We start from the raw sequence: 27897 nt of genomic DNA, 5'->3' as shown, positions 1-27897 counted from the left end.
TTACTGTGAAAAGCCCCTAGTCGCCACATTCTGGTGCCTGTTCGGGTACACCGAGGGAGAATTCAGAATGTCCAAATTACCTAACAGCATGTCTTTCGGGGCTTGTGGGAGGTGTCATGTGAGGGTACCTTTAAGACATGGATGTGCAAGCAATGTACCTTTAAGAAAATCAGTCAACTGAAGTGTTGCAGGACAAATATCCTGGGGTTTTTCCAGATTGTGTAGTAACAAGGTCGCAAAGTCACAGGTTAAGACAAGAGGAGAAATCAAAGAGTGGAGATGAAGTTGAAGTGCAATTATCAGAAACGATATTTGATCAGATGGTTGGAAAAGAACAAGAATAGCTGGAGGATGAGGCGGATATTTTTAGTTCAGGAAAATTGGCGGAGTTACAACAGAAAGACGTAGAAATAAAACGGATATATCAGAAAGCATATACGGAAGAGGTATCTGAGAGTATACCAGAGTGTTATTACCGTAAAAATGATGTCTTGATGAGAAAATGGAGAATTGTACATATGCAGGCGGATGAAAAGTGGGCAGAAGTTCATCAAGTAGTATTGCTGGTAGGGTATAGAAAGGAGGTGTTGCGAGTTGCACATGAGGTAGCAGTGAGAGGTAATTTGGGAATAAGGAAAACTCAAGCTAAAATCCAGAAACATTTTGATTGGCCTGGACTACATAAAGATGTAGTTAGATTTTGTCAATCATGTCACATATGTCAAGTGATAGGGAATCCTCAAGCAGTGATAAAACCAGCGCTCTTAATACCCATTCCAGCATTTGAGGAACCTTTTACAAGGGTCCTAATCGATTGTGTAGGACCGCTTCCTCAAACAAAAAGTGGGAATCAATATCTTTTGACTATAATGGATGTGTCTACTAGGTTTCCAGAGGCCATTCCAGTATGTAATATTACAGCTAAAAGGATTGTGGAGGAGTTACTTAAATTCTTTACTAGATATGGACTACCCATAGAAATGCAATTGGATCAAGGATCAAATTTCACCTCAAAGTTATTCAAAGTAGTTATGGATAGCTTAGGAATAAAACAATTTAAATTAACTGCATACCATCCAGAATCACAGGGAGCGTTAGAAAGGTGGCATCAGACATTAAAGACAATGTTGAGGGTGTATTGTCAAGATTATCCACAGGATTGGGATAAAAGAATCCCATTCATATTGTTTGCAATTAGGGATGCACCTAATGAGTCTACCAAATTTTTGGTCATGAGGTAAGAGGACCACTTAAATTGATGAAGGAAAAATTGGTGGGTGAGAAATCGGAAATTACACTATTGGATTACGTGTCAAATTTTAGGGAACGATTAAATAGAGCAGGTGATTTGGCTAGACAACATTTGAAAGTTGCACAAAATGTGATGAAACGGATAGCGGACAAGAAATCCAAAGTTCGTAGTTTTGCCAGTGGGGATAAAGTTTTAGTGTTGTTACCAGTGGTAGGGGAGCCTTTAAAAGCTAGATTTTGTGGACCGTATCAGATTGAAAGGAAATTAAGTGAGGTGAATTATGTGGTAAAAACACCAGATAGAAGGAAGACTCACCGAGTGTGTCATGTGAATATGCTTAACAGGTACTTTGAAAGGGAAGGAGAGAAAAAGGAGGTTTTAATGATTCTAACTCAAAGTGACGAACCAAATCCAGATGACTGTGAATTTGACATACCTCAAATTAAATTGGAAAATGAAGATGTTCTTAAAAATTGGGATGAATTGTTAAGTTACCTTCCAGAGGAAAAATGAACTGACCTGAAAGAGTTATTGTTATCACATGGGCAAGTTTGTAGAGATAAATTGGGAAGTACTAAAATGGCTATACATGATGTAGATGTGGGAAATGCTGTTCCTATCAAACAACATCCATATAGACTTAATCCTTTAAAATTGGCACAGGTTAACAGAGAGATTGAGAGTATGCTTAAAAATGACATAATTTAAGTGGGTTGCAGCCAATGGAGCTCACCCATAGTGATGGTACCTAAACCAGATGGTACCCAACGGTTGTGTGTGGACTACCGAAACGTGAATGCAATTGTAAGAACAGACTCTTACCCTGTCCCACCATTGAAGGATTGCATGGAGAAAGTGGGACAATCTGCTTTTATTTTCTACTTCCAGACATAGAAAGAACATTTAAAACATTGTATGGAGTTCTTCGATTGACTTCAGGAGGCGGGGTTGGTGATGAACCTAGCCGAAAGTGAATTTGGAGAAGCCCGAATCACTTTCCTTGCGGAGTTTCCGATACCCTCAAGAAGAAGGGAAATAATTCGATTTCTTAGCATGAATGAATTTGATCGAACAGTTGTGCAAAAGTTTTGTGGCGTGATTACTCCACTGATGGACTTGCGAAAGAACCGTAAAAAAATTCAATGGACAGCGGACTTTCAGCAGGTGTTTGACTGCCTGAAAGCTGTGATCACCAATGTTCCTGTGTTGGAGAATTGCAAGAGACTCTGTGGTCAGATTGAACTAAATTATCTGATACTGAAGAGAAATGCCGAGGAGTAGAGGAATGGATGGATCGTGCAGAGGCTTTGTTCAAAGAGGCTGTCAATCGAGAAGGATTTCGGTTGGAGGAAGAAGAGCAAAGAAAAATGGACTATATTATCATCCCTGTTTGCATGTGTTGTTTTTTTTTAAAACCGAAAAAGTATATTTACTGTATACATTTCTTAGTGGATGGTGCAAAAGTGAAAAATGGAACCATCTTGAAGTTGATGGTTTATTTTTGTTTCTTGGGGGGAAGTGTCATGTGAGGTTACCTTTAAGACATGGATGTGTAAGCAATGTACCTTTAAGAAAACAGTGATGTCAGAGAGTGGGTGGCGCTCAGCTCAGGTCAGCCATTTTGAGGTTTCAGTGGTTTTGCAGTTTTGAAAAATGCCTGGCTGGTTTTGCTGAGAGCAGTTTGAAAAGTGCCTGGCTGGTTTTGCTGAGAGCAGTTTGAAAAGTGCCTGGCTGGTTTTGCTGAGAGCAGTTTAAAAGTGCCTGGCTGTTTTGCTGGAGCTGAAGGGAACCAAGTTAATATATCTCTGCCATTCTACAGAAAATATATATATCCTTTAACCTGATGTGATACTTTAAAGGTGTTAAGTCTCTTGGAAGTTTGAAGGAACATTTTAAGAAATTATTTACTGTTGCAATATTTTCTGAGTTATCTTTGAAGTTAGGGGTGTTAAGAGATCCAACGTTTATTTAAGATGTTAAGTTGAGTTCATGGATTAATCAGTGTTTTGTGTTTAAAGACCCACGTGTCCATAATTGTAATCCCACACCTAGGGAAAAAGCCGCGTGCTCGGAAAAGCAACAAATACATTAAAGGGAGAGGTTGGTTGAGCTCCATGATACATTTTGGGGTTCTGAAAACACCTCGGCCATAACAGAGGAAACCGGAGCACCCGGAGGAAACCCACGCAGACACGGGGAGAACGTGCACACTCCGCACAGACAGTGACCCAAGCCGGGAATCGAACTTAGGACCCTGGAGTTGTGAAGCAACAGTGCTACCCACTAGCACCCATTTCCGTGCTCCCCTCCAGTCCTTCACTCCTTCACTCCCATCTTCTTCTTTCCCACTTTCCTTTCCAAGTACCCTCTCACCCTTCCTCTATCCCTTGTTCTCATATTTCCAACATCATCCTGGCATCCTGTCATCTGCATCCCATTCATGCTACATCTTCCTTTTCTTTCTCCACTATCTGCTGTTACACAGTACGAAGTCTTACAACACCAGGTTAAAGTCCAACAGGTTTGTTTCGATGTCACTAGCTTTCGGAGCGCTGCTCCTTCCTCAGGTGAATGAAGAGGTCTGTTCCAGAAACACATATATAGACAAATTCAAAGATGCCAAACAATGCTTGGAATGCGGGAATTAGCAGGTGATTAAATCTTTACAGATCCAGAGATGGGGTAACCCCAGGTTAAAGAGGTGTGAATTGTACAGGGAAATCTATTGTCAACTTGTCAGACTACACCCTTCAACCAGATGAAATCGAAGTCCTCAGCAGAGGGCTCAATTTCTGCACCACCACCAAAATGGACCCCATCAGTCTCGCGGCAGACACGGAGGAATTCATCAGGCGAATGAGGCTCCGGGAATTCTTCCACAGACCCCAAGAGGCCAACAGCGAACCCAAGCAGACTACCAATGAACCGAAACAGCAGACCGAGAGATCTGCGGTGCGGCAACCGAAGAGGAAAGAGTCGAATTGGACCCCTCCGGAAGGCCGCTGCCTTAGACTCGACATGTATGCTCAAGCCGTCAGGAGTCGCGTCAATGCCAGATTCATCAGTCGCATTCACAAGACAGCCCCGAACGTCACCCAAGCACAACGCAATGCCACCCGCGCTCTCAAGACCAACCACAGCATCGTCATCAAACCAGCAGACAAAGGGGGGGCCACTGTCGTACTGAACAGAACGGACTACTGCAAAGAAGTATACCGACAACTGAACAACCAAGAACACTACAGACAGTTACCCGCAGATCCGACCAAGGAACACATCTGCCAACTTAACAGGCTGATCAAGACCTTGGATCCAGATCTTCAGAGCACCCTACGTGCTCTCATCCCACGTACTCCCCGCATTGGAGATCTCTACTGCCTCCCGAAAATACATAAGGCCAACACACCAGGCCGCCCTATCGTTTCAGGCAATGGGACCCTGTGTGAGAATCTCTCTGGCTACATCGAGGGCATCTTGAAACCCATCGTACAAGGTACACCCAGCTTCTGTCGCGACACGACGGACTTCCTACAGAAACTCAGCACCCATGGACCAGTTGAACCAGGAACATTCCTCGTCACAATGGACGTCTCGGCACTCTACACCAGCATCCCCCATGACGACGGCATTGCTGCAACAGCCTCAGTACTCAACACCGACAACTGCCAATCTCCAGACGCAATTCTGCAACTCATCCGCTTCATTCTGGATCTCAACGTCTTCACCTTTGACAATAAGTTCTTCATCCAGACGCACGGAACAGCCATGGGGACCAAATTCGCACCCCAATACACCAACATCTTCATGCACAAGTTTGAACAGGACCTACTCACTGCACAGGACCTTCAACCGATGTTATACACCAGATACATCGATGACATTTTTTTTCTTTGGACCCACGGCGAAGAATCACTGAAATGACTACACGATGACATTAATAAGTTCCATCCAACCATCAGACTCACCATGGACTACTCTCCAAAATCAGTTGCATTCTTGGACACACTGGTCTCCATCAAAGACGGTCACCTCAGCACTTCGCTTTACCGCTAACCTACGGATAACCTCATGATGCTCCACTTCTCCAGCATCCACCCTAAACACATTAAAGAAGCCATCCCCTATGGACAAGCGCTCCGTATACACAGGATCTGCTCAGACGAGGAGGAGCGTAACAGACATCTACAGACGTTGAAAGATGCCCTCATACGAACGGGATATGGCACTCGACTCATCGATCGACAGTTCCAACACGCCACAGCGAAAAACCGGACCAACCTCCTCAGAAGACAAACATGGGACACAACCGACAGAATACCCTTAGTCGTCCAGTACTTCCCCGGAGCGGAGAAACTACGTCATCTTCTTCACAGCCTTCAACACGTCATTGATGACGATGAACATCTTGCCAAGGTCATCCCCACACCCCCACTACTTGCCTTCAAACAACCGCGCAACCTCAAACGAACCATTGTTTGCAGCAAACTACCCAGTCTTCAGAACAGCGACCACGACACCACACAACCCTGTCATGGCAATCTCTGCAAGACATGCCAGATCATCGACATGGATACTACTATTACACGTGAGAACACCACCCACCAGGTACACGGTACATACTCGTGCGACTCGGCCAACGTTGTCTACCTCATACGCTGCAGGAAAGGATGTCCCGAAGCGTGGTACATTGGCGAGACCATGCAGACGCTGCGACAACGAATGAATGGATATCGCGCAACAATCACCAGGCAGGAATGTTCCCTTCCAGTCGGGGAACACTTCAGCAGTCAAGGGCATTCAGCCTCTGATCTCCGGGTAAGCGTTCTCCAAGGCGGCCTTCAGGACCCGCGACAACGCAGAATCGCCGAGCAGAAACTTATAGCCAAGTTCCGCACACATGAGTGCGGCCTCAACCGGGACCTGGGATTCATGTCGCATTACATTCATCCCCCACCATCTGGCCTGCGAAATCCTACCAACTGTCCTGGCTTGGTACAATTCACACCTCTTTAACCTGGGGTTACCCCATCTCTGGATCTGTAAAGATTTAATCACCTGCTAATGCTCGCATTCCAAGCATTGTTTGGCATCTTTGAATTTGTCTATGTATGTGTTTCTGGAACAGACCTCTTCATTCATCTGAGGAAGGAGCAGCGCTCCGAAAGCTAGTGACATCGAAACAAACCTGTTGGACTTTAACCTGGTGTTGTAAGACTTCGTACTGTGCTCACCCCAGTCCAACGCCGGCATCTCCACATCATATCTGCTGTTAGGCTGCTTGATATCCCAATGAGAGGTCTGAAGGCTTGTGTGATTAAACATCTAAAGAGTTTATTGCTACCACACTGCTATATACATATCTCCAAGGTGTAAGCCTATCTAGGTACTATCTCCATGTCTACTCTCTCAGACCTTTCCTTCACCACTGAGGCCTCCTGTCTACGGTCATGTGTCTCTCTACATCATGCTGTGGGTGGTATTGTTTCCCCAGTCTCCCGAACACCTTACTGTTCCCATCATCCTGATATGCTGTCATCTACATCCCATTGACGCTACCCTTCCGTACCCCCTTTCCACGTTCCAGTTCACTCCTGCCCAGTGCCCCGCCCCAATCATCAGAGTAGCCTACTCCTCAAAATGAAGCTCAGAAACATTACTGTTTTTGAAAAGCGCTGATTTTGCAACACAGTCTAAATTAAATAAACAAATTGCCGGTGTCCCAGTTTGTCCTAGAAAACCAACAAAGAGGAAGCCGCATGCCTTTGAAGTAGAACCTGGTGTTAGGGTTGCAATGAGGAGGTACAGGGCCGAGGTCTCAAGGGTATAACATGGCAGCACGGTGAGTCTGAGACCCATGGTCCAAGTCGAGAATGGAAAAGGTCAGGGGAGTGAGGATTGACAACTAAAGAGCAAGCCAATGCTAAAAAAAGGCAGATAATGACAGCCGTGCTCCATGGCGGACTCAGACCGCGGAGCTGTACCCAAAAAAGAAACCCCCCCGATCGGACGCTCGCCCGATGCTCAACGCCTGCACAAACATTCCCTCGCCTCCTTATAAGGGCCCCCCCTGCCCTCAAATCGGCCAGCCCCCGATCAGGGCAGACGCTGACTGAGTCCGCAGCTGCCACGCAAGTATCCCAAACTGCTGGACCATATTAGATCCACACCTTCGGGACTTCGGCCGGTTGGGGGCGGAGGATGGCAGAGCGGGCCTCTGGATATGGCCCCGGGTAGGTCCGAGGTGGCCGCTCCCCGAGTACGCCGCTTTTCGAGGCCCGCAGAATCGGTGAACCGGCGCCGGTCCTGATTCCTTGCGGCAAAATGGATTCTCCACTCCCGCGCTGGCCGTGAACTCGGCATCGGGGTGCGGAGAATCCAGCCCTTTGTTCGTTAGAATCATACCTGGCACAAAAGAAGATGGTTGTGGTGGTTCAAGGTCAATCATTTCAGTTCCAGGACATCACTGCAGGGGTTCCTCAGTGTCATGTCCTAGGCTCAACCATCCTCAGTTGCTTCATCACTGACCTTCCTTCCACCATACGGTCAGAAGTGGGGATGCTCGCTGATACTGGCACAATGTTCAACACCTTTCGGGACTCCTTCGACACTGAAGCAGTCCATGTCCAAATGCAGGAAGACTTGGAGAATATCCAGATTTGGGCTTTCAAGTGGCAAATAACATTCATGCCAAAAGATTACCAGGCAATACCACCTCCGACAAGAGAGAATCTAACCATCACCTCTTGCCATTCAATGGCACTGCAGGAACTTACCAAGAGTCTATAGGTAGCACCTTCATAAACTATGACACTACCATCTAGAAGGACAAATTCAGCAGCCACATGGGAAAAACACTGCTCGGAGGTTTCCATCCAAGTCGCTTACCACCCTGACTGGGAAACATCGCCGTTCCTTCACTGTCGTTGGGTCAAAATTCTAGAATTTTCTCCCTAACAGCACAGTGCATCTACCGACACCACATAGACGGCAGCAGTTCAAAAAGACAGTTTCTCAAAGGCAATTAGAGATGAGCAATAAATTCTGGTCTAGCCAGCGATACCCACATCCTGTGAAAGAATAAGAAAATGTATTTCCCTGTGTTTCCCTGACTTGAAGCTTCTTTTACAGACAGTAAGAGTGTGCAACATCTCCAGTCTTTTATAGATATTAATTAGTGTGCAGTTCAATATTTTACTGCAGCAGTCTTTTAAAAAAAACTTTTGAAGTAAACACAATGCAGCTCACAATCTAGACAATTTGGCATTTACTACTATTGCAGATGCTCCACAAGATTATCTCAAAATATAAAAAGGTTTGAGCCTAGGAAAGATAAAGAGAAATACATGTCACATGTTTCACAAATGGTCATGTAATACATTCTCCCTGCTCCCCTCGCACGCCCACCAACATGTATGCCGCCCACGTATGCACCCCTCGCATAGGCAGCCCACACACACACACAAATCATGTGCCCAAACCACACACACACATCGTGCTTTTAAATAGAAGAGTAGATTCAGGCCATTGAAATATTTTTTAGCTGTTGTCATAATTTTCAAGCCGCTCCATATCATTAAATAAAAATGCAGGGAACATCATGAACTGTAAGCGGATGTCCTTGATCTATCCCCATCATCATTCAAATAGCTCACCATCCACATGAGCTACCTCAGTTATCATTCTAACATTCTCATACACACTGTTCCGAGGCTTCACCTTCGGAAACCTCTTTAAAGACAAAATCAACAACAGTAACAACCTGCTTGCATAGTGCTTTAAATGAGGTAAAACACCACCAAAAAAATTTGCCAACTTTCCACAAAAGGAGATATTAAGACAGGTTATTAGCCAAAGAGGTAGATTTTCAGGAATGTCTGAAAAGAGGACAGTGAGATATTAGAGGCCTTGGTGTTTGTGGCCAGGCAACATCATTGTATGTGTTATAACCCACACGGAGGTCACAGGGAATGGACTATTAGGATCCCTGTGAGCTCAGCAGAATATGAACTTCCCGTTAAAGGAGCAGGGCTTCCACTTAACAAGGGAAGCCTAACGAGGTCAAAGGCCCAGCCTGGATGTGTGCTGGGGTGGGAGTACCCTCCGGGGAGTGGAGAGTGTAGTTGTGTAATTGATTAAACCTTTTGTTTTGCCTCCAATCAATTGTTCCTTGTGGTCACTCTGCTTGGATCCAACACTGGCGATGAGGTTAAAGTGGAGCTGCTGATGGCGCCAATTTCTCTGAACATGGCCCACTTTGCAAAAGCCTCAGGAAGCCGCTTTACCAACAGCATGAATGCCACACAATGTGAAGCTCGAACCGTTCGATGCAGGTACGGATAACTAGTTGCAAGATGTGGAACGAATGAGATATTTTTTCCGAACGAAGACCATTATTGGGGACGACCGTTAGTCAGCCTTCCTCCTCACGGCTTGTGGAGCTGCCTCTTACAGCGTATTTAGGAGCCTTGCTTTTCCCGACGCAGTGGATATGTGGCCTTTCGCTGCTTTGGTAGCATTAGTGGGCGAGCATTTCAACCACAAGCTGCCCGTAATAGTTTGATGTTTCTGTTTCCATACGTCTGCCCAAACCCAAAGGTGTCCGTGACCACGTTTGTGGCCCGCCTGAGAAAACCCGTGTCATTTTGTGAGCTCGGGCCATCCTTGTCAGAATCATTGTGAGACAGATTTTGTTTGTGGGATCCGTGAGGTGACAGCTCAAAAGAAACTACAAGCTGAACCACGCTTGGACCTGCAAAGCGCCGTAAAAATCACCAAAACTCGTGAGAGTGCGGAACAAGGGGTACAGGAGCTCCAAGGGAGCCTCAACCTCGGGGGCCCAACTGCAAGCCGAGCATCGCCTTCCAGAACCGAAGACTCGGGCTCCCAACCATGGGGGCATTACCGCTGAGATCCGGACTGTTGCCGGCAGTGCCCCGAAGGCGCGATGGACATTATCCCCCAACCCAGAGGAATCAGATCGCGGAAACTGGCATGCATATGACCACCGAGACCGGGCTGAAATATGCCCGAGGGAGGGCCTACCCGCCTGCCATCCTGCCAGGCGCGACTGTCCTCCCATGGAGCAGACGTATTTTCTGGGCATGGATGTTGACAACCACCAACAAGAAAACTGCATCGCTGCGCCAAGGGTGGCACCGATCCACAACACCCTCCGCATAAACGGCCATGCAATTCAGATGGAGTTGGGCTGCCGTTCAGTTGGCAGCCATTTGACCTCATCAGCTCTAGGATCCAAATGCTGATCTTGCAGGACTCGGACTCCCTGCTGGCCACGTATATGGGGGAACTGTTTACCATTGCTGGTACCTCAGCGATGCCCGTTGAATATGGCAGCAATCCGCCAGTTTGCCCCTGGTTGTGTTGCACAGAAGTGGCCCTAGCTAGCTGGGGCGAGACTAGTTGAAGAACCTCCACCTGGGCTGGCAACGGGTTTGCTGCATGTACCTCGATGGTCTGGAGGCTGTGTTAGCGAACGCCCCGGAGGATTTTCAGGAAGGTCTGGGGACTATCTGAGGGAAATGGCCAGAATCTGTGTAGCTCAGTTGGCACAACCAAGCTATGTCCGTGCCCGGCTGGTTCCGCACCCGCTACGGCCGAAGGTTGACGTGGAGCTCGACCAGTTGGAGTGGTTAGGCATAATCCACCTGGTACAGTACACAGATTGGGCAGCGCCAGTCATGCTCATGCTGAAAACCGATGACTGCATACGCCTGATAACAGTCAACCAGGTTTCCTGTTTGGGCCGCTACCCCATCCTGCGTATAGATGATCCCTATGCGAAGCTCATTGGAGGCCACACCTTCACGAAGCTAGACAAAAGCCAGGTTTATCTCCAGCTGGACTTAGGCCCAGAATCCAGGATGTTCTTGATGGTGAATGCACACACGGGCTGTATGAGTATATCCACTCGCCTTTCGGGGTATCGTCGGCCTGCGCGATATTCCAGCGTGTCATGGAGAACATACTGCAGAGATTACCAAGCACGTGGTCTACCTCAACGATATACTGGTGATTGGTTCAAGGGACCAGGAAAACCTCTGGAAGTTCAGCAAGGTCCTCTGTCATTTTGCGGCCACTGGCATCCGGCTACGCAGGGTGAAGTGCGTGTTTCACGCCGAGGAGGCCAAATACCTGGGTTACGGTATGGGCCGCAGATAGAGAAGGAGGGTTTGGCCTGGATTTTGTGGAAAAGAGAGTCCATCAGTACATCTATGGCCATGCTTTTATGGTGCTGACGGACAACAAGTCCTTGCTGGGGTTATTTAAGGAGGAGAGGATGATTCGTCCTGTTGTGTCTGCTCCAATGTTGGACATTGCTGTTGGCAGCCTATGAATATGTGATGGAACACTGCCCCAGTGTCCGGATCCTTCATACAGACACCAGCCCCACAGGCCCAGGGCTCCCAGACCAAGGGAACGAGGGATGCTGCGACCTCGGATTCGGACTCCGAGGTGGAGAAACAGCCGCCGAGGATTCCTAGTTTACACCTATCTACGTCGAGGCTACCTTGACGGTCCGCTCAGAAGAGGCGGTCCCCCCCGTGCGCTACACACCTCCAGACTCTGCACGGACGGTGCCCGAGTATCCGCCCTGGGCAAAAAGAACGAAGGTCCCTTCATGATATTCCACCGCATTGGAAGCTGCTCAGGACTTTAGAGGGGGGGGAGGGGGGGGAGTGTTATCACCCACATGGGATATGGACTATTAGGTTCCCCGTGACATCAGCATAAAATGAGTGTCCTCGTTAAAGCGTTAAAGAGTCAGGCATGACCGGTATAAGAACCCTGGCCCGGATGCTCCCCCCCAGGCACTGCTGATATAGGCCTCTCCGAGATAGCTCAGAAAACCTCAGGGAGCAAAGCAAATATATTCCTCATGGTCTCTGAAAACATATACTGACTGAAATATACATATTTCTGAGATGCCAAAGAGATAAGGCCCAGTTTTGTGACAGTGAAGCAGGGGGTTGGAAGGAGAAGGGCTCCAATTTTATTATAATCTCAGCTCAAGACTTCTTGAAAAGTGATGAATTCCTAAAATGTGCCAAAGAAAAACGAACAATCCTGTTCAGCAGATGCAAATAACACTTCAGCCAAAAATTCGAGCAAACTGTCTTAAACAGCAGCAAATTCAGAGAGAGACACACACTTCCTCACATTCTTCATCATTACTTCTAAAAGCTGACTGATAACTTGGGTTTTTTTTTAAAATTGGAGCCTTGGTTTTTAAGTTTGGCAGAATACATCTTCCCGTCTTTCAGTTCTTATGTTATGAATCAATAGATGCACAGAGAGATTTGCCTCAGTAATGACACCTTCCAGACTCATCTTCACAATTGTTACTCAAATGCTGTGTTCCAGCAGTGCTGCCTTCGCACCTGAGGAGACTGGGACCCACACACACCCTCAAACAATACTTGACTAATTCTGATAACTTACAACCAAGTGCTTGACTGTAAAATTGCAAATAGTGCTTGATGTGCGTTTGTGTTTTTTCTGTCAATATTGATGAGAGTTCATGATTGAATTTCCACGAAGCTCATTTTCACAATCAATGACGAACTTCTAGAAACTCTGAGAAAGTTAAGCCATGTCTGTACATAGGTGTGGCATTGCACAATCATAAACATGAGGACAGTTTGTGCAATATTCATCATAGAACCCCTATAGTGCAAAAGGAGGCCATTTGACCTATCGAGTCTGCGCTGACCCTTCGAAAGACCACCCTACCTAGGCCCAATCCCCGCTCTAACCCTGTATCCCCATCCAACCTTTGGACAGTAAGAGGCAATTTAGCATGGCCAATCCACCTAACCTGCACATCTTTGTTTGAAAATTAATAATAATAATCTTTATTGTCACATGTAGGCTTACGTCAACACTGCAATGAAGTTATCTGAAAAGCCCCGAGTCGCCACACCGACGCCTGTTCGGGTATACTGAGGGAGAATTTAGAATGTCCAATTCACCTAACAGCCCGTTTTTTGGGACTTGTTGGAGGGAACCAGAGTATCCGGAGGAAACCCACGCAGGCACAGGGAGAACGTGCAAACTCTGCACAGACAGTGACCCAAGCCGGGAATCGAACCTGGGACCCTGGAGCTACCAGTTGTTGTTGAATATAACCATTGGAAAAGTGCAGGCCGAAATATGCAATCACGCTGTGGATCCGAAGGCAGAGTAAGGTGCTAGCCGTAATTCTGTACATGGAGCACACTTCACAGCACAAGCGCACTGGAATGAGGATTGATGCACAGTCTTGCGTGGAAGAGAATTAAAGCAGCAATCCTTGCCCAAATCCTGATGATGTTGAGCAAATAAAATGATGAAGGTAGAGTTAATTGTGCTGCGTGAATCAACCTCGAAACCTTTCCAATCCTCTACCAAATGAATATTCACCCTGGGGAATTGGAAAAGAGACTGAGGCTGGATCGGAGAGAGGGAGAGACTGGCAAGATTCAGCTCTTAATGCTTCATTAAGTATTACACACAGCTCAGAACAGCTGTATTTCCCTTGCAATGTATCTGAAAACAAATCGACTGGCTGAAAATCATGGTACACACTATTACTGCGCGGCAAGGAAGTAAAAATAATAATTAGGCGATGCAGTTTATATCAAGCGTAATGAAATCCATTCCCCAGTCCAACCCCATTGGCTCTCAATCTAGTGCTGCACTCACAATGTTTTTAGTTGCATTGCAAGGGAAGGTTGAGAACGAAGAGCTTGTTGAACATCGTTACGTCCTTCAAACACCCCTACCCTGTGTTTATACCTCCAGTGAAGAGGCTGCATCTACTTTCCATTCAGTACACATCGTGTAAAGAAACCAACCCCCAGCAGAAATCTGTTGTCACAGTGTTTTACTGCCAGGCAGGCACCAGGTTCAATCCCAATAATGCTTGTTGTAGATAATCATGAATCAATAACATTTTGCCCAGATAAATATATGTTTATATATAAGACATAAAATAATTCATCAATAATTGACGATAACAAAACATGTGCATTCAGTTTTCATGGCACGAATATTCAATACCGAGCAAAAAAATAATTAAAATGATTGTGGATAATCAACGTTAGGGGCTCTGTGGATGGTCAAGTGAAGCAAACGAGGATGAGCTCTTTGGTTAAGCAGCTGTGTGAAAAACATGATAATAACGGTGAAGAAATGCACATGCGATGCTAATATTATGGTGACAGGCTTGTACATTTGAAAAATATAAATGACAGGCGAGAAAACATGATAAACCTTGTCCGCTTCTCTCTGACTGCAAAACAATGCTTCTTGTTTATGAAACCACTTGCTTTAGCCATAATTCAATACTTGGGCACTAATTCATTGGCATCTGTTTGCGCACATGTGGGCTGTGATTCACAATGTGCGCGCTGCCATTCCCCATGAGGCAGGCAGCACACAAAAACATCATCCTGTCTCTTCATTTGAATTATTTCAACGTGTAGCGCAATGTGACCTGCACTGCTGGTTGGCTGCATACTCACTGGGGAACCTGCTAGCATCCAAGGCTAGCAACTGTTTCAGTTCTCCCTCAGCTCTTAAAGGCAGTCTGTCCCTCTTAAAGGGAAACTGCACCTAATCAACATGAGGCGTTCAATTGACTACACATGCTGCAACTGCAAACAAGGGAAGTTGAACACCAGGGCAGAGAGAGGGCTCCAGGGTACCCAAATGTTGTGCTAGAGGCCTTCGGACTGGAGTTGAACTGAGGGCGAGAGGGCATGCTTGCATCGTTGTCCAGGAAGCGCTGAAGGAATACTCTCCAAATAGAATGAGAGAGGTATCCAGGGAGGTCAATGCCAAGTGTCTGGCCTTGAGGCCCAGGTAACTGTCAGAAGAAGCTTGATCATCTTGCATGAGTAGTCAAGGAGTAAAAGCATTAGCACAGAACATTTCCTGCCATCACACCATCAACCTGCCACTGCTCAATGCACCACACCCTCATCACTCGCTCAGCATCACACTCTGGCACTCAGGTCTCACCCTCTGTTTACATAGTCCACCCCACCCGTACACACTTACCAATGATACCAGCCTCACACTCACATCCCACTATCTCCACATAACTTCAGCGATTCAGCAATGGCATGCACATCACCCAACATATTCACCGACATTCTCTCCCCACTATTGCAGGATAAGGTCACAGATAATAAAAGGGTGCAGCAGAGAAGCAGATGTGGTGTGACACGCCTTCATTCACTGAGCCCAACAGAAGGGATGATCCTCAGCAGCGGGGGCCTGCTGTGACAGTTCGAAATGCTGGCGGGATTCAGGATAATGATATGTAACTACATTATGGTCCTTCCCTCCCAGTCCAAAGATGTGCAGATTAGGTGAGGTTACGGGGAGAGAGTGGGGAGTAGGTCCAGGTACGGTGCTCTTTCAGAGGGCCGGTGCAGGCCCGATGGGCTGAATAGCCTTCTTCTGTAGGAATTATGTGGTTCCAAGGTTCTAATGTTCTAACTTCCAGCTCATCCTGATCTTGCTATCTGGTATGATGTGCAAGCTACAGGTGGTGTGGCCAAAGGCCCCTTGCTTTACACCCCACTCTCCCTCCCTCACCCCAATCTTCAACTCCTGATTTGTGTATTTTCAGGAACTGCCACATGCCCACTCACAGCACACCGAGGAGACGACGGAGCGACATCACAACCATGAAGAGATCTCACACTTGCAGCTGCCAGCTCAGATAACGACCCTTGGAGGATAGAACAGAGTTGTGATCAGCATGTGGTGGCACAGCAGTGGGCTGCAAGCCAGACTGGTAGAATCGGTGGGAGGGAGGGTAGTGTGTGTGCCAGCTCACCGGAGGGGATAGACGCAGATGGGCGGCAAGAAGCTCCGTCCCTGAGGCTATGCGTTGACTGTAGGATTCGTACACTTCAAAACTATCGCCGCATCTGACCGATTCAGCGACTGTTAAGGGGCCACGTGGAGCACAATGAATTCCAATGAGAAACGGTGCCAGATTCGCTGGATCCATGATTGACACTTGGGAGGCTGACAAGCTGCAGCCACAGCGTGGAGCTGAGAGGCGGCCATTTTGTGAGGAAGACACTGAACTGCCTCCACAGTTCAAAACTGACATTTTTACCTGAAGCAGGGTTTCCAACAGGAAGGTAGCAGTAAGACTGGAATGCCCTTCCCGATGAGGACTATTATATTGTCCACCCACTGTGATGACCGTTAACCACAATAGCCTAAGACTTGATGCATTCGCTTTTTTTTTCCCAGGTCGTAATAATCCAGGAAGGATAATGTGTAAACCTTGAATAAAATACATACTATTTCATCTTTCAATGCTCAAATAATGCCTGGTCACCAACAGCAAACATTGTTTCAGTAAAACACACCAGTGAATATTCTTGGTTAAAAATAATAGGTTAGGTGGATTGGCCATGATAAATTGCCCTTAGTGTCCAAAATTGCCCTTAGTGTTGGGTGGGGTTACTGGGTTATGGGGATAGGGTGGAGGTGTTGACCTTGGGTAGGGTGCTCTTTCCAAGAGCCGGTGCAGACTCGATGGGCCAAATGGCCTCCTTCTGCACCGTAAATTCTATGATAATCTATGATAAACACACTTCAATCCCCACATACACTCATCCCAGCCAACAAGATGGCACTGATTGTGCTAGAGCGCTCCATCCCACTGATGGGTCAGCTGGGGACAGAGGGCACCGAGGGGGGTGGCCTGGGAGGACACCATGTGACCCATGGCCCTAAGTTCACAGTGGCCAGTTAGCAACGTGCACAGCTGCATGGCTGCCTTGCAGACCCCAGCAATGGTGTTCCGCCCCGGTCCACCCCGACGGCACCCCCCACTCCCCCCGGCCCTGGCAGAAGGCCCCCTGGCCAGCGGCACCACTGTCAGCAAACTATGGCAATGTTGGACACTTTCCGTAACCCCTCTCTCTTCCTCAACAGCTACGGCGCCTGTTTCACAATTTATAAAAGCACAGGTGAACCTCGCTGCTGGGAATTCGCCCCAGTGGAGGCAGAGGCCCCGGAGAATGCGGCTCAGGCCGCTAATGCTATGCCAAGGGGGTTTACTGTACGTGCGGAGTAGAATGCATTGACACCGCTGTTGAGGCACCGGAGAATTGCGATTTGGTGTGAAACCGACGCCCGCAACGATTTTGTAGCCAAATACGATTTTTCGCCCAATCACATTTCCCGATTCTGGTGTCAGCCGAAGAAAATCCCCCCTGGGTTCTGTGACTTCGATGGAGTGTTCTGTAGAAGAAATCTGATGATAATGTACTCTGAACTATTGGGTCCATTGGCCAGCCTGACAGACAGCTTCCTGCCATTGCCAAGGAGCATAGAAGAGCCCAGCTTCAATATGGCAGAGGGCATGATGCAGAGCTCAGAGTCCATCCTTTCATGAAAGCGCCAACAGACCCAGCCGTGATGCATTGTCTGGCCAGTGTGTCAGTTTCTACTGCAACACAACCAAAAGCCATCAAATGTCTCAATGATGCAGTGGAAGCTTTCACTGTGAGGTCATGAGATGCCTGCTGCCAAGCAAACTCTGATTGATGCCATCATGTGTGGATCTCAGTCCTCAGTCGCAGGCCCTCACTGCAGCCCAGCAGCCGTGCTCCAGCAGATTACGAGGATTACGGAGTTGTCACCCAATTGAAGTGGCAGTGACAGAGTGGAGCTTAAACCTGCTCTCCTCCCTCAGGAATACAGCATTCATGCTCTTATCTAAGGTCACTCCACCAGCACCCTTGCTATTGCCTTGCAGCCAGCCAGAGCAGAATGCTCCCACAGCAAGGTGGGACAGTAAGATTCTGGGCAATCGAGACCTGGGCTGCTTGAGGGTGTGGGCAGTCTCTCCCAGTGAAGGCCAGCATTCACTGGACAAGCAACTGCGTAAGGGAGCACAAGGCAGGCAAGACTAGCACTAAGGGTAGCCATAAGGGTGACAGATTATTTTCTGTTTATATAATTGGATGTTTTATTAGATAAGGATGTCAATTTAAAGGTTTTTGTGAATGTTCTTTAATGTTAGTAAGTGACCGAGGAGACAAAGGGATAAAATGTGCCCGGTGATATACCTCTGGGAAATGGTGAAAAGTAGTAAAGGTGTCAGGAGTCTAGAGATATTGAGATGCAAATGGTCATATCAAGCATATTTACCAGAGACCAGTGGGGTTATACAAATGATAACATTTAAAGGCCAGGAATTTGAGAGAGGTAGACAGCAAACCCAAAAATGAGGTGTCAACCTGGTGAAGTTCCAACACAGGACTATTTACCTGCCAAACAATACAAGCAGCAGGTAATAGAAAGAGCTAAGCGATCCCACAACCAACGGATCATTTCTAAGCTCTACAGTCCTGCCACATCCAGTTGTGAATGGTCGTGGACAATTAAGCAACTCACTGGAGGAGGAGGCCTCACAAATATCCCCATCCTCAATGATGGAGGAGCCCAGCACATCTGTGCAAAAGACAAGGCTGAAGCATTCGCAACAATCTTCAGCCAGAAGTGCCGAGTGGATGATCCACCTCCATGTCCTCCAGAGGTCACCAGCATCACAGATGTCAGTCTTCAGTCGATTCGATTAACCCCATATGATAACAAGAAATGACTGTGTCATAATATCCACTCATGTATATAATGAGATGCAGACAGGCGGTGATTGACACACAGGATGACCAGTAAGCATACAACACAGCACAGCCAATCACCAGACAGAACACCACGACTATAAAGCCAGAGGGCACTAAGTTTCCCGCTCTCTCGGGACCCAGCTGCTGAGACAGTCAGAGTCCACGAGCTAGCAAGCATAAACACCATGCGGTAGCTAGTAAGTCTGGTCAGGCTACTAGAAGGTCACTAGTCAGATCAGTATAGTGTCGACCCACAGCTGAATATGTACAGCAGTTCATCTAGTTGAATAAAACAGTGTTGGATCTTCTCCTGTGTTAGATGTCTGTTTCTAACTTTCCTGCATCGAGTGCAGTCCACATCGAACCAACCTGCCTAACACATCAGACTGAAGGCCCTGGATACTGTAAAGACTATGGGCTCTGGCACTATTCCGGCAATAGCACTGAAGACTTGTGCACCAAAGCTTGCCGCACCCCTAGCCAAGCTGTTCCAGCACAGCTACAACACTGGCATCTACCAGGCAATGTGGAAAATTACTCTGGTATGTCCTGTACAGAAAAAACAGGACAAATCGGGTCAATTATCACCCCATCAGTCTATCTCAATCATGAATACAGTGATGGAAGGAGTCATCACAGTGCCATCAAGTGACATTTACTTAGCAATAACCTGTTCACTGATGCTCAGTTTGCCTTCTGCCAGGGTCACTCAGCTCCGATCTCATTAGAACCTTGATTGATCCATGGACAAAAGAGCTAAATATCAGAGATAGGTTGAGAGTGACTGCCCTTAACATCAAAGCAGCATTTGACCGAGTATGGCATCAAGGAGCGCTAGCTAAACTGGAGACAATGGAAATCAGGGGGGAAACTCTCCATTGGTTGGAGTCGTACCTGGCAGAAAGGAACATAGTTGTGGTTGTTGAAGGCCAATCACCTCAGTCCCGGGACATCACTGCTCAAATTGTTCAGGGCAATGATCACAGTCCAACCATATTCAGCTGCTTCATCAATGACTTTCCTTCCAACATAAAGTCAGATGTGGGATGTTCCCAGATTACTGCACAATGTCCAACACCATTCATGACTCCGAAGACACTGAAATAGTGCACATCCAAATGCAGCAAGACCTGGACAATATCCAAGCTTGGGCTGACAAGTGGCAAGTTACATTCACGCCATAAGTGTCAGGCAATGACCATCTCCTACAAGAGAGGATCAAACAGCTTCCCCTTGACGTTCAATGGCATTACCATCACTGAATCCCCCACTATCCCCATCCTCGGTGTTACCATTGATCAGAAACTGAATTGGAGTGGCCATAAAAATACTGTGGCTACAAAAGCACATCAGAGGCTGCGAATCCTGTGGCAAGTAACTTACCTCCTGACTCTCCAATGCATGTCCATCACCTAGAAGGCACAAGTCAGGAGTGTGTTTGCATACTCCCCACGCCTAGATGATTGAAGCTCCAGCAACATTCAAGAAGCTCGATTTCATCCAGAATAAAGCAGCCCACTTGATTGACACCCCTTCCACCAACATTCACTCCCTCCACCACCAATGCACAGCAGCAGCCGTGTGTACCATCTACAAGATGCACTGCAGGACTCACCAAGGCTCCTTAGACAGCACCTTCCAAACCCACGACAATTACCATCTAGAAGGGCAAGGACAGCAGATACATGGAAACAGCACCACCTGGAAGTTCCCGCAAGTCACTCATCATCATGACTTGGAAATAATTTGCTGTTCCTTCACTGTCGCTGGGTCAAAATCCTGTAACTCCCTCCCTAATAGTACAGTGGATGTATCTACACCACATGAACTGCAGTGGTTCAAGAAGGCCACACCTCCTCAAGAGCAATTAAAGATGGGCAACAAATGCTGATCTACCCATCGAAGCCCACATCCTGTAACAATGAATTTTAAAAAAGAATCCACAGAGGGGACTATCAAAGAGACCGATCACTAGAACTGCTAGCACCCTCATTGGGGAAGGAGGTTAGTTCTCCATCCAACAGCCAGACAGGCCAATTCCATCTACGAACTGAGCCAAGGAGGCCTGTTCCATCTAACATTTTGAACCACAGCAGATTGCAAATACTCTCCTCTGAAAGACGCAGTTTTGTGCCTTCACTGAACCAGGAGGTGATGTTTTCGCAGAATTGGTCACCTAAGCGGTATTGTGTGGTAACTAATTTGATCTATAGAGTTACAACAATTGGATATTGCTTGGGAAACAGGTTGTGTCTCAGTGAGTGGGTTTATTTTGGGGAAAAGCGGTAACTTCAGATAACACTGTGTGTTTAGTTATTTAAGTAAGTGCCATTGTGCACAACAGTCATTTGTCGTGTTTTTTCTTTCACTTTAAGAAAGGTTCTTTATTAATTGCTGACATACCGACTGGTCTGGGTCCTCGCTGGGTTGTACATCGCTCCTTACATATTCCAATCAAAAATACATCATCAAGAACCAGTGTTTCAAGTTATCCTTCAGGGTTTAGAGACACTCTCGTCGGTAACATCAGTGGTGTTCTTAATCAAGGGAAGGAGAAACCAGGTGCACTTTGGAGAGACTGTCCGGAGTACAGGGGCGAAATTCTCCGGTATCGGCGCGATGTCCGCCGACTGGTGCCCAAAATGGCGCAAATCAGTCGGGCATCGCGCCGCCCCAAAGGTGCGTAATGCTCCCCATCTTGGGGAGCCGAGCCCTAACCTTGAGGGGCTAGGCCCGCACCGGACTGATTTCCGCCCCGCCAGCTGGCGGAAAATGCCTTTGGTGCCCCGCCAGCTGGCGCGGAAATGACATCTCCGGGCGGCGCATGCGCGGGAGCGTTAGCGGCCGCTGACGGCATTACCGCGCATGCGCAGTGGAGGGAGTCTCTTCTGCCTCCACCCCCGGCGGGGGGGTCGGAGCATCTCGCCCCAGATGTCCAGAATGCCTTCTTTCCTGATTCTCCCCTTCTGCAAAAGTGCTTCTGTCACACCAGCGTCAGGCCATTACAGAGCTCAATTGTACCATGATTGCTTCATGGGAGTCCTCACATTCATTGATGCAGCTGTGCCACTTTGTTCAAACAGCTCATAGCTCAGAGTATTGTCTTTGTTGTTCTGCATTTTTATCCTCACACATCAAATGCTTTGCTATCACTTTGCTTACTTCACCCCAGAAACAAACTGGTGGCCATCGAATCGATTGCAACCTCCAATTAACTGAGAATGATCGTATTTTTTGCTGTATGACTGAACTGTGGATGGAGCCTGTTACCTGCCAGCCGGATTTTGCTTTCAGAAGACTGAGCAAAATGTTTATTTAGTTTTCTGTGCTCACAGGCAAGCTGAAAACAATTTTAAAATATTCCTCAGTCTCCCTTTAGTTGCCTTAATATTTACCATCATTTCTCAGCTCGTCGTAACAGGACATACGTTGCTACATTTTGAGGCTGGGACTGCACCTGGGTTGGTGTGTCTCCCTTGTAAATTCTCATCCTTCACCTTAAAGTGGAACATCTTCCATTTTGAATCCTGGGAAAGTATTAATTTTCTGAAGGCCAGTCCTGAGCTCCTCGTCAATTAAGAATGAGTGAAGAGGCTGACATGTTTTCACTGTGTGAAATACTTCCCGATTTATTATTATATTTTTACCATACCTTTCCTGGCGTTTTCCAGTTACTTTTCTCCCAGCCTAGGCCCCGCTTGAGGAAGCAAATAGCTAGCATGTCCAGACTGCTTCACTCACTGACTCTCCCTCCCTCAAGTTGTTTACCAGTCTTTAACTCATATTTTCTCCTGATGGGACTCATTCTGGGCGTAATGTGTCCAATTCGGGTCACTATATTACAACAAAAAAAAATGACACAGGGGTATTGAAGAAAGTACAAAAAATAAAAGATTTGCAAGGTTGAGAGGGTTGGAACTAACAGGAAACTTGAACAGGCCAGGGCTCTTTATTGTAGAAAAAGCTGTGGGGTTGACCGAATGGAGGTCTTCAAAATCATGAAGGAGTTTGAAAAAGTAAATGTAAAGAAGGTGTCTCCATTTGTGAGTAAATTAAAAACTAAGAATAAGACAGTTGCCAAAAGGTCCAGCGAAAGGACCTGAGGAGAAACCTTTCTATCCAGAATACATGAATAGGACGGGAATAGAAGGATACGGACCCAGGAAGTGTAGAAGATTGTAGTTTAGTCGGGCAGCATGGTTGGCACGGGCTTGGAGGGCCGAAGGGCCTGTTCCTGTGCTGTACATTTCTTTGTTCTTTGAGGATGTGGAACTTGCTATTACAAGAAGTAGCAGAGGCGAGTAGCATAGAGGTTCCTAAAAGGAAACTTGATAAGTACATGAAAACACCAAAGAGTAGAAGGATATGCAGATAGGGTCAGATGAACTAAGATGTGAGGAGGCTGTTGAGGAACTTGAACTCGGATCGAGATCATTTGGACCAAATGCTTTCTATTCAGTGTAATTCTGTGCAATTTGGTGTAAGAGGAAAGTTGCTTGCAAAGCCACATTTTCATGTCTCACGGCATCTTCCCTGGGTATACAGCAGGGCCACAGGGAGCAGCTTTTCCAGCTCACCCATCAGTAGATAGGGAAACATGTTTGGAAAAGGACACATTTTAATCCTTGTGATGAACGGTTACTGCCTTATCATCATGTAAGGTGATGTCCCCTTTAAGACCGGGCTTGGAACCCTGGGGATTCCGCCTCTGGCTCCGCCCATCTGTGAGCCATATATAAAGGGCTGCCTCATGGGCTGTGTAGCAGTCAGCACTTGTCTCAGCTCTAACATAGATCTTAGTCTAATAAAGCCTTCTTTACAGTTTAATCTCTAAGCTTCGTTATTGAGGGTACCTCAATCCTTTTCGGTCACTTCACCTGATGACCCTTATTTCTCATCCAGCCCTGATAAACAGTGGATTTCCCCTGCAGCCTTTGAACCCCAGTTCTCATGATGCAGTAACCTTAAGCATGAGGTTCTCAGTATTCCCAAATCCTTGATGAATGCATACAAAATGATCAGAGGGTTAGATAGGGTGGACAGTGAGAGCCTTCTCCCGCGGATGGAAATGGCTAGCACGAGGGGACATAGCCTTAAACTGAGGGGTAATAGATATAGGACAGAGGTCAGGGGTAGGTTCTTTACGCAAAGAGTAGTGAGGCCGTGGAATGCCCTACCTGCTACAGTAGTGAACTCGCCAACATTAAGGGCATTTAAAAGTTTATTGGATAAACATATGGATGATAATGGTATAGTGTAGGTTAGATGGCTTTTGTTTCGGTGCAACATCGTGGGCCGAAGGGCCTGTACTGCGCTGTATTGTTCTATGTTCTATGTTCTATATGTCACACTTCCTTGTTAATCACATATTGTGCATTTCTCATTTCTCTAAAGTCCTTATTGAACTTAATCCATTTAATACAGAACTTTGCACAGCCATGAACCAATGCTGTTCAATTAAGAAGTGCAGCCAGGATTGTAAACAGGAGCGTGGGCAAAATACAGCTTAGTTTTGGTGAGCACAAGAGCAGTAACTCACATTCTATTGTTCCACACTCTCAATCATACATTTACACATGTCCTGCCTGAGGTAAGTAAGCAGAGTGTAAATAAAAACTTCAAATCATTTGTGACCTCCAATTCATTCCCTTTTAAAGGTGCTTTTCCTCATTATTCTGACTGCAGGTTCCAGTTCAGGAGAAAGATAAATGTTTTGCTTTGTTTTGGATGATATTGGATGTCAGTTGACAGCAAGATTGGAGTCCTTCCAGTGCAAGGCAGTTATTATCTGTGGTGACTCTTAAAACATAAACAATGTACCGAGCCACAGAACACTTGTTCGGAAATAGAGATAGTTTTAAATAATTTATATTTGTATTGTGTGCATTAGGAATAAAGTATAAATTTAAGCCCAGTTTGTGTTTCTGCATTTGTGTGCTTTGAAAGGGTTCAAACTTCAGTTCAGCTTCACGTTAAGCAAATGTGTCTGAAAGTCTATCGGTTTTAGTTTTACTTTATACTTTACCTGCATTGTAATGAACGTTTTACAGTGTAAAGGCAATTCAGGGTAAAAAAAAGCATTTGCGTTTTCAGTTTGAACCAGGTAATCCAGAGGCAAAGAGCATTTCACAGACACTGCCAGAACAGATGGAATAATACAGAGGGACAGAATGGGAGTCCCAGCATTTGAAGGCAGGGCCAGATAATCCCCTCCTAGATTCCGATGAGGAGATTGAGATTTATGTCCATATTTCTCCAAAGTTCTCCAGATGTTCTATGTAAAATATTTTATTGCAGCTAACAAGCATTTCATAGCAAAGATAAATTAACTCAGCGAAGGAAATGATATTGCCAACTATTTTAGAAGAGGTGGCAGATAAAAGGAGCACAAGACGAGAAGATATCAAAGTACATTTAATAGTATGTTTAAACAATTTCCGTATCTAATGAAAGCATATTTTAAGGTTATGCATCAAAAATCACCATTGAAGACTGCACTATTATGAAAAATGTAGAAATAAATTAAATGGAGATCTGGGGCGAAATTCTCCGTTATCGGCGGAAACTCCGCCGATCGGCGCATAAAACGGCGCAAATCCCACTTGCGTCACGTCATAAAAATGGGCCGATAGTCTGCGGCCCGAAATGGGCTAGCAGCGACGTAACGGGATCCGCGCTTGCGCAGTGGTTCACGCCGTGCAGCGTCATACGCGCTGCACGGCGTGACGGCTCATAAGGCCGCGCAGCTCCCCCCCACCCGACCGGAACACCCGACCGCAACACCCGACTTGATGGCTGGCCGTCACTCAGCCCCGAGGTTCGAGTCACGCGATGTGGAGGCGCTCCTGGACGCGGTGGAGCAGAGGAGGGACGCCCTGTATCCCGGGCACGGCCGCAGAGTTGCCCCACGCCACAGCCGGCGTCTGTGGAGGGAGGTGGCAGAGGCCGTCACCGCTGTGGCCCTAACACCACGGACAGGCACCCAGTGCCACAAGAAGGTGAACGACCTCGTCAGAGCAGGCAGGGTGAGCCTCCCCCATATCCCCCCCTCCCCATATCCCCCATATCCCCCCTCCCCCATATCCCCCATATCCCCCCTCCCCCATATCCCCCCTCCCCCATATCCCCCCTCCCCCATATCCCCCCTCCCCCATATCCCCCATATTCCCCCCTCCCCCATATCCCCCCTCCCCCATATCCCCCATATCCCCCCTCCCCCATATCCCCCCTCCCCCATATCCCCCCTCCCCCATATCCCCCCTCCCCCATATCCCCCCTCCCCCATATCCCCCATATTCCCCCCTCCCCCATACCCCCCTCCTCCATATCCCCCATATCCCCCCTCCCCCATATCCCCCCCTCCCCCATATCCCCCCTCCCCCATATCCCACATATCCCCCCTCCCCATATCCCCCCCTCCCCCATATCCCCCCTCCCCCATATCCCCCCTCCCCCATATCCCCCATATCCCTAAGTGAATCCAGCCCTAACCTTAACCTCTGCAATGCACGCGCAACCGATGGCGTGCATTCATATACCTGCCTAACACTGTTGCCTTTTACCCCTGCCACCACCACCCCCCCCCCACAGGAGAAGCGCGCACACAACAATAGGGAGCATGTGAGGACTGGAGGAGGGCCCGCTGATGAGAGGCCACTGACCGTACACGAGGAAAGGGCCCTGGAACTGGCTGGCGGACCTGAGGACCGGGAGGTTGCTGATGCAGAGGTCGGGGCCCCACGAGCAAGTGAGCCACCAACAGCCCGTCCCCATATCCCCCCTCCCCTATATCCCCCTCCCCCGTATCACCTGATCACTGCCTGATGTCTAACCATGCATGCTTCATTGTGTATCGCAGGACCAAACGTCCAGGCACCCATCCCCGCAGATGCAGACCGCCCGCAGGATGCCCCTCGGAGACCACAGGAGACGGAGAGACCCGCACCCTCCAGCATGCGACGCCCGCAGGATGCCCCTCGGAGACCACAGGAGACGGAGAGACCCGCACCCTCCAGCATGCGACGCCCGCAGGATGCCCCTCGCACACCACGGGAGACGGAGAGACCTGGAGCAACAGGGAGACGACACCCCCGTCACGTGCGGGAGCGACCACCCAGCGATGAGGGGGGCAGCCACAGGCCCCCGTCACATCCGAGCCAGGACACCACTAACCAGGACACCACTATCCAGGACACCCCTACCCGGGACACCACTACCCAGGACACCCCTACCCGGGACACCACTACCCAGGACACCCCTACCCGGGAAGACGAAATACCGGACAGTGACTCAGAGTGGATGGGTGGAGACGAACCCCCACCCCAAAGTGCCATGGACTCAGAGTGGGACGAAGAGCACGACACAACGCCACTGCTGTCACCAACACCCTCCACCATCGCAGAAACACTCACCACGGTTGGGCACTTTAGTGATGAGGCGTCTGGTACACTCACTGGTGCGCACAACACAGCCGTCCCGGTACAGCAGGTGGAGGTAGGAGCAGCAGAGGGACCGGGCGGTCGGAGGGCAGCCCAGGCCAAGCGAACATCTGCCGCCCAGATGGATCCCGGGTTCCTGCAGTTACCACACCCACACATAGATCCGATGCAACCACCGACACGGAGACGAGCGAATAGGGTGACGGGTGGCTTGCGGCGGCTGCGGTCGCAGGTGGAGGAGTCCACCCGCGTCCAGGAGCTGGGAGTGGTCCCGGTCATGCGTGCCACCCAGGCTGACACCGCACGGGTGGCGTCCGCGGTGGAGGCAATGGGTGCGACGGTGTCAGACATGGGGAACGGTTTGCGAGGCCTGGGGCCTTCCGTGCAGGCGGTGTCTGTGGCCCAGGAAATGGCTGCCCTCTCACAGGAGGCCATGAGCCAGTGCCAGCGCCAGATGGCAGAGGTGCTCAACGCCATAGCCCAGTCTCAGCAGGCCATGGCCCAGTCTCAGCAGGCCATAGCCCAGTCTCTGCAGGCCATGGCC

This window comes from Scyliorhinus torazame, chromosome 21 (genome assembly GCF_047496885.1).
Source record: "Scyliorhinus torazame isolate Kashiwa2021f chromosome 21, sScyTor2.1, whole genome shotgun sequence".
Taxonomy (NCBI): Eukaryota; Metazoa; Chordata; class Chondrichthyes; order Carcharhiniformes; family Scyliorhinidae; genus Scyliorhinus; species Scyliorhinus torazame.
Note: the sequence above shows the minus strand (reverse complement) of the source record.